The sequence below is a fragment of the Cupressus sempervirens genome, chromosome 1 (assembly GCF_028749045.1).
Source record: "Cupressus sempervirens isolate cs-2001-9-10 chromosome 1, ASM2874904v1, whole genome shotgun sequence".
Lineage (NCBI taxonomy): Eukaryota > Viridiplantae > Streptophyta > Pinopsida > Cupressales > Cupressaceae > Cupressus > Cupressus sempervirens.
In genome coordinates this window covers 421,165,065-421,172,336 of record NC_143118.1, presented here as the reverse complement: position 1 = coordinate 421,172,336, position 7,272 = coordinate 421,165,065, and positions in this window count along the sequence as shown.

Below are 7,272 nucleotides of genomic sequence, written 5' to 3'. Positions count from 1 at the left end.
CTCAAAATATAAGAATATATCTTCTAAATAAATTTCCATAATGATGTTAATACATAATGAGTTCACTAAAATAATGAAGAATAGTATCATTCAAAGATGCCTAAATCCAAAATATGGACTTTACAATTATCAAATTTAGTTTCAGGAAGTAACTTTGATAGTCTTCCTTAGCACTAGTTATTCAACTTGAACACCTGAAACATACACAAAATGAAACACAACAAAAAGAGGGCTCAGTACACATTGAGTTTAAAAGCATAGTCCTCCTACATACATGTCAGAATAAACATATATAAAACCATAATGCAGATATTTGAACCACATAACATAGTACAATTCTAAAATTACTATGCAAGAAGTAACATCTTCTTAAGAATGCAAAATTAAACTCACACTAAGAATAACTAGTTAATGAACCATATATACAATGAGGTGTCATCACTATGGTGCTAAGATATTGCATCTGTACACGGTAAGCCCATAGACAACACATAGTGGGATTCTCTATAGTACTCATGAAATGACGCAATAGAGACTTGCCTTGTTCTTTGTACTTAACCTCACTAGTTTAAGTCATAGGTAAGGCCAATTATCTTTTATTTATAATTAACCCTCCCAATTCATCTTAAAATTATCACTAAATTAATTAATCGAATAGGATAAATCGATATTCAGCCACCTCGATATATGTTCATTATAGCTATCCTTAACATACACATCAATCAGATACTCTAAGAATGCACATGCAACTAATAACAAGTTAGTTTTCTCATGATATTACATTCTTCATCTTTTAAAATCTCATCTTCTACTACCAGACTTGGAAATAAACTCAGGTTATTTTAACAACTGAAATAAATACTATAATATTACAATTTTGTAAATATATTTAAACTGTTACATCAGTTTAACGATATTTACCAGTCGCAATACTGTACTACTTATTTCTACTGTTATAACAGACTAAGCTTATCCTTCGAATTGGCCAAGATAATAATACAATGTACATATGATATTCTTTCTTTTAAATGAAATTTCACCAACATATATCATAATCCATCTCATAACTTAAAATGACTTTCCATTTTATTTAAGAACAGAAATACATCTTTATAAAACAAGATTTTGTTTCAAACATCTTATTTCAAAACAATCTATAAATGCCTATTAATACACTTCATAGTAAAATCAAACATTACTAAATCCAAGTATAGCAATTGCTTAAAAAAAGATAATCTACATTGTTACTAAATATCCAAGTGTCTATAGAAGTTTTACCACTATTTAACGATAAGATAGCACCCAGTTATATCTACAATCAGCATTTAAAATACAATATTTGAATTCAATTTAAAATACAACTCACAAATATGCAATGTATCTTACATTATATCAATGATTAAAAATGATTAAGATGTAAAATCCCAAAACTGTAAGATGCTCACTAGCTATTCACATAATGACCCTGGTGATACAACAACATCTATCAATGTCTTTGTTATAAAATAATGCCTTATTTAGTTGCAAACCATACCACAAAACAATCAGTTAAATAAGACTTGAGTTCCATAATAAATTAATGGGTAAACTATGTTGTCGCAGAAGATTTTCTTCATAATTCGAGCTACCTATTAACCATTTGACAAAATGTCATTACAATTAAATGTCACAATTGTTCGCTAAGTTACTACTTTACTATACAATAACTGAGCTACAGGATTCAAACATACTATTTTCCTTTAAAACAATAACATAACCCTCATTTTAACCATTTATATCATAAAACAAAGTATCTGTGCCCTACTCAGTCACGATTTTACAACCAAATTTAAGGTTGTGACTATGGCCAAACCTCTCATATCTAAATATTTTAAGATATGGGATCCACAGAGGTTTGCCCTGTCCAAGCCGACTACCCATAACCAAATCTTAAACACTTTGCACACATGTTGTCGAAGACATGAAGTCCTGACCGGGTTCAACGCGAAGAAAGATTGTATGGTTGGGGAAAAGCCCAATCAAATATATACATAAAGAAACACTAGGAAACCTTGAACAAACATAAAGAACCATAATTTTATTTATTTACTTAATCATCATATTACAAGAACAAGTATAGTGATTTAATCATTCTCAATTCGTAGACCTCAAAATATAAGAATATATCATCTAAATAAATTTCCATAATGATGTTAATACATAATGAGTTCATTACAATAATGGAGAAAAGTATCATTCAAAGACGCCTAAATCCAACATATGGACTTTACAATTATCAAATTTAGTTTCAAGAAGTAACTTCAACAGTCTTTCTTAGCACTAGTTATTCAACTTGAACACCTAAAACATACAGAAAATGCAACACAACACAAAGAGGGCTTAGTACACACTGAGTTTAAAAGTGTAGTCCTCCTGCATACATGTCAAAATAAACATATATAAAACCATAATGTAGCTATCTGAACCACATAACATAGTACAATTCTAAAACTACTATGCAAGAAGTAACATTTTCTTAACAATGCAAAATTAAACTCGCACTAAGAATAACTAGTTAATAAACCATATATATACTGAGGTGTCATCACTATGGTGCTAAGACACTACATCCGTATATGTTAAGCCCATACACAACATATAGTCAGATTCTCTATAGTACTCGTGAAATGACACAATAGAGACTTGCCTTGTTCTCTATACTTAACCTTACTAGTTTAAGTCATAGGTAAGGCCAATTATGTTTTATTTATAATTAACCCTCCCAGTTCATCTTAAAATTATCATTGAATTAATTAACTGAATAAGATAAATTGATATTTAGCCACCTCGATATATGTTCATTACAACTATCCTTAACATACACATCAATCAGATACTCTAAGAATTCACATGCAACTAATAACAAGTCAATTTTCTCATGATATTACATTCTTCATCTTTTAAAATCTCATCTTCTACTACCAAAATTGAAAATAAAATCAGGTTATTTTAACAATAGAAATAAATACTATAATATTATGATCTCGTAAATATAATTAAACTATTACATCAGTTTAACAATATTTACCAGTCGTAATACTGTACTACTTATCTCTATTGTTATAATAGACTAAGCTTATCCTTTGAATTGGCCAAGATAATAATACAATGTACATATGATATTCTTGCTTTTAAATGACATTTCACCAACATATATAATAATTCGTCTCATAACTTAAAACGACTTTCCGTTTTATTTAAGAACAAAAATACATCTTTATAAAACAAGATTTTGTTTCAAACATCTTATTTCAAAACAATCTGTAAATGGTTATTAAAACACTTCATTGTAAAATAAAAAATTACTGAATCCAAGTACAGCCAATGCTTAACAAAAGATAATCTACAATGTTAATAAATATCCAAGTGTCTATAGAAGTTTTACCACTGTTTAACGATAAGATACCACCCAATTATATCTACAATCAACATTTAAAATGTAATATTTGAATTCAATTTAAAATACGACTCACAAATATGCAATGTAGCTTACATTATATCAATGACTAAAAATGATTAAGATGTAAAATGCCAAAACTATAAGATGCTCACTAGTTGTTCACATAATGACCCTAGTGATACAACATCATCTAACAATGTCTTTGTTATAAAATAATGCCTTATTTAGTTGCAAACTATACCACAAAACAATCTGTTAAATAAGACTCAATTTCCATAATAAATTAATGGGTAAACTATGTTGTCACAGAAGATTTTCTTCTTAATTCGAGCTACCTATTAACCATTTGACAAAATGTCATTACCATTAAATGTCACAACTATTCACTAAGTTACTATTTTACTATACAATAACTGAGCTATAGGATTCGAACATACTTTTTTCCTTTAAAATAATAACATAACCCTTATGTTAACCATTTATATCATAAAACACAGTATTTGTGCCCTAATCAATCATGAGTTTGCAACCAAATTTAAGCTTGTGACTGTGGTCGAACCTCCCATATCTAAATATTTTAAGATATGGGTTCCACAGAGCTCGACCCTATCAAAGCTGACTACCCATAAGAAAATCTTAAACACTTTGCACACATTCTTTCGTAGACATGAAGTCCCTACTGGGTTCAACTTGGAGAAAGATTGTTTGGTTAGGGCAAAGCCCAATCAAATATATACATAAAGCAACACTAGGAAACCTTGAACAAACATAAAGAACCATAAAAGAAAAAAAAAAATTTCATCATCATATTACAAGAACAAGTACAGTGATTGAATCATTCTCAATTCGTAGACCTCAAAATATAAGAATATATTGTCTAGATAAATTTCCATAATGATGTTAATACATAATGGGTTCAGTACAATAATGAAGAACAGTATCATTCAAAGATGCCTAAATCCAACATATGGATTTTACAATTATCAAATTCAGTTTCAGGAAGTAACTTCAATAGTCTTCCTTAGCACTAGTTATTCAACTTGAACACCTGAAACATACACAAAATGCAACACAACACAAAGAGGGCTTAGTACACACTGAGTTTAAAAGTATATTCCTCCTGCATACATGTTAGAGTAAACATATATAAAACCATAATGTAGATATCTGAACCACATAACATAGTACAATTCTAAAATTACTATGCAAGGAGTAACATCTTCTTAACAATGCAAAATTAAACTCGCACTAAGACTAACTAGTTAATGACCCATATATATACTAAGGTGTCATCACTATGGTGCTAAGATACTACATCCATATATGGTAAGTCCAAAGACAACACATAGTGGGATTCTCTATAGAATTTGTGAAATGATGCAATAGAGACTTGCCTTGTTCTCCGTACTTAACCTTAATAGTTTAAGTCATAGTTAAGGCCAATTATCTTTTATTTATAATTAACCCTCCCAAGTCATCTTAAAATTATTATTGAATTAATTAACCGAATAGGATAAATCGATATTCAGCCACCTCGATATATGTTCATTATAGCTATCCTTAAAATACACATCAATTAGATATTCTAAGAATGCACATGCAACTAATAACAAGTCAGTTTTGTCATGATATTACATTCTTCATCTTTTAAAATCTCATCTTCTACTACCAAACTTGAAAATAAACTTAGGTTATTTTAACAATAGAAATAAATACTATAATATTACGATTTCGTAAATATAATTAAACTATTACATCAGTTTAACAATATTTACCAATCGTAATACTGTACTACTTATCTCTACTGTTATAATAGACTAAGCTTATCCTTTGAATTGGCCAAGATAATAATACAATGTAATATGATATTCTTGCTTTTAAATGACATTTCATCAACATATATCATAATTCATCTCTTAACTTAAAACGACGCTCTATTTTATTTATGAACAAAAGTAAATCTTTATAAAATAAGATTCTATTTCAAACATCTTATTTCAAAACAATCTGTAAATGCTTATTAAAACACTTCATAGTAAAATCAAACATTGCTGAATCCAAGTATAGCCAATGCTTAACAAAATATAATCTACAATGTTACTAAATATCCAAGTGTCTATACAAGTTTTACCACTATTTAACAATAAGATACCACCCAGTTATATCTACAATCAGCATTTAAAATATAATATCTGAATTCAATTTAAAATATGACTCACAAATATGCAATGTAACTTACATTATATCAATGACTAAAAATGATTAAGATGTAAAATCCCAAAACTGTAAGATACTCACTAGCTGTTCACATAATGACCCTAGTGATACAATAGCATCTATCAATGTCTTTGTTATAAAATAATGCCTTATTCAGTTGCAAACTATACCACAAAACGATCAGTTAAATAAGACTCAATTTCCATAATAAATTAATGGGTAAACTATGCTGTCATAGAAGATTTTCTTCTTAATTCGAGCTACCTATTAACCATTTGACAAAATGTCATTACCATTAAATGTCATAGCTGTTCGGTAAGTTACTATTTTACTATACAATAATCAAGCTATAGGATTTGAACATACTATTTTCCTTTAAAACAATAACATAACCCTCATTTTAACCATTTATATCATAAAACAAAGTATCTCTACCCTAATCAGTCAAGAGTTTGCAACCAAATTTAAGCTTGTGACTGTGGCCGAACCTCTCATATCTAAATATTTTAAGATATGGGTTCCACAGAGGTTAGCCCTGTTAAAGCTGACTACCCATAAGAAAATCTTAAACACTTTGCACACATGCTATGATAGACATGAAGTCCCGACCGGGTTCAACTCAGAGAGAGATTGTATGGTTAGGGCAAAGCCCAATCAAATATATACATAAAGAAACACCCTACTTAATTTCTCCATAAATCTATATTAAAAGATGGGTATATGCAGGGCTAAGCATTGCACACAATTCCATGCTCTACACATATCCATCCTTGAGTGTTGATACACAAAATGTAAAGCTCATAACCATTTACAACATGCCAATTGAAATAACATTGCAATTTGCAAACATAAATAGAGAGTAGGGTAAGAAATTGCCCCTACTTGAAAACTAAAGATGGAGAATGCTCTGCAATCCAAATCAAAGCCAAGTCAAAATTGGTAAGCAATCTCTACAATGCCAACACACATAACTCACAAATGACTTCATAATGGGCTAAAGCTGAAGAACCCAAAAAATCAACAGATAACTTATGAGGAGTAACTCCATTGAGCTAAACCCAATATGCAAGTTTCCCTTCCAACCAACACCCATAATAATGCCGATATCTCAGCACAAGATCACATATGTAAAACCAAATAGAGCAATGCAGCCCAGTATTCAGCCCATAATCTGCAAAAACCCAACTCACAACATGAAATGGCCAACTAGCCAATTGTGGCATAAATCCTTACAACAAGCATTCAATACACCAAATGAATCATAGTGTCGTGTATTTGGCAGTACCAAGTCCATTGCCGTGAATTGGCTTTCAACACAATAAGCATGATTTCCTCCTTCATGACAATTGATGCCCATTTAGGGTTACCTAAAGCTTAAGAGGTAATTTAAACCCTTTTAAAAATGGAAATGTTTATGCCAATCACAATCTAGGGTATTTAGACCCCTTTTAAACAAACACAAATATTTGCAATGCAAATTGTTGTTTTCTCAAACCCTTTTAAAAAAAAATGAATACAATTTATGTAATGAAAACCATCTCAAGGTTATAAGAAATATAAGGTATTTAATTCCCTTTACAGCATATACCTATATGCTAAACTAAAAAAAAATCCCA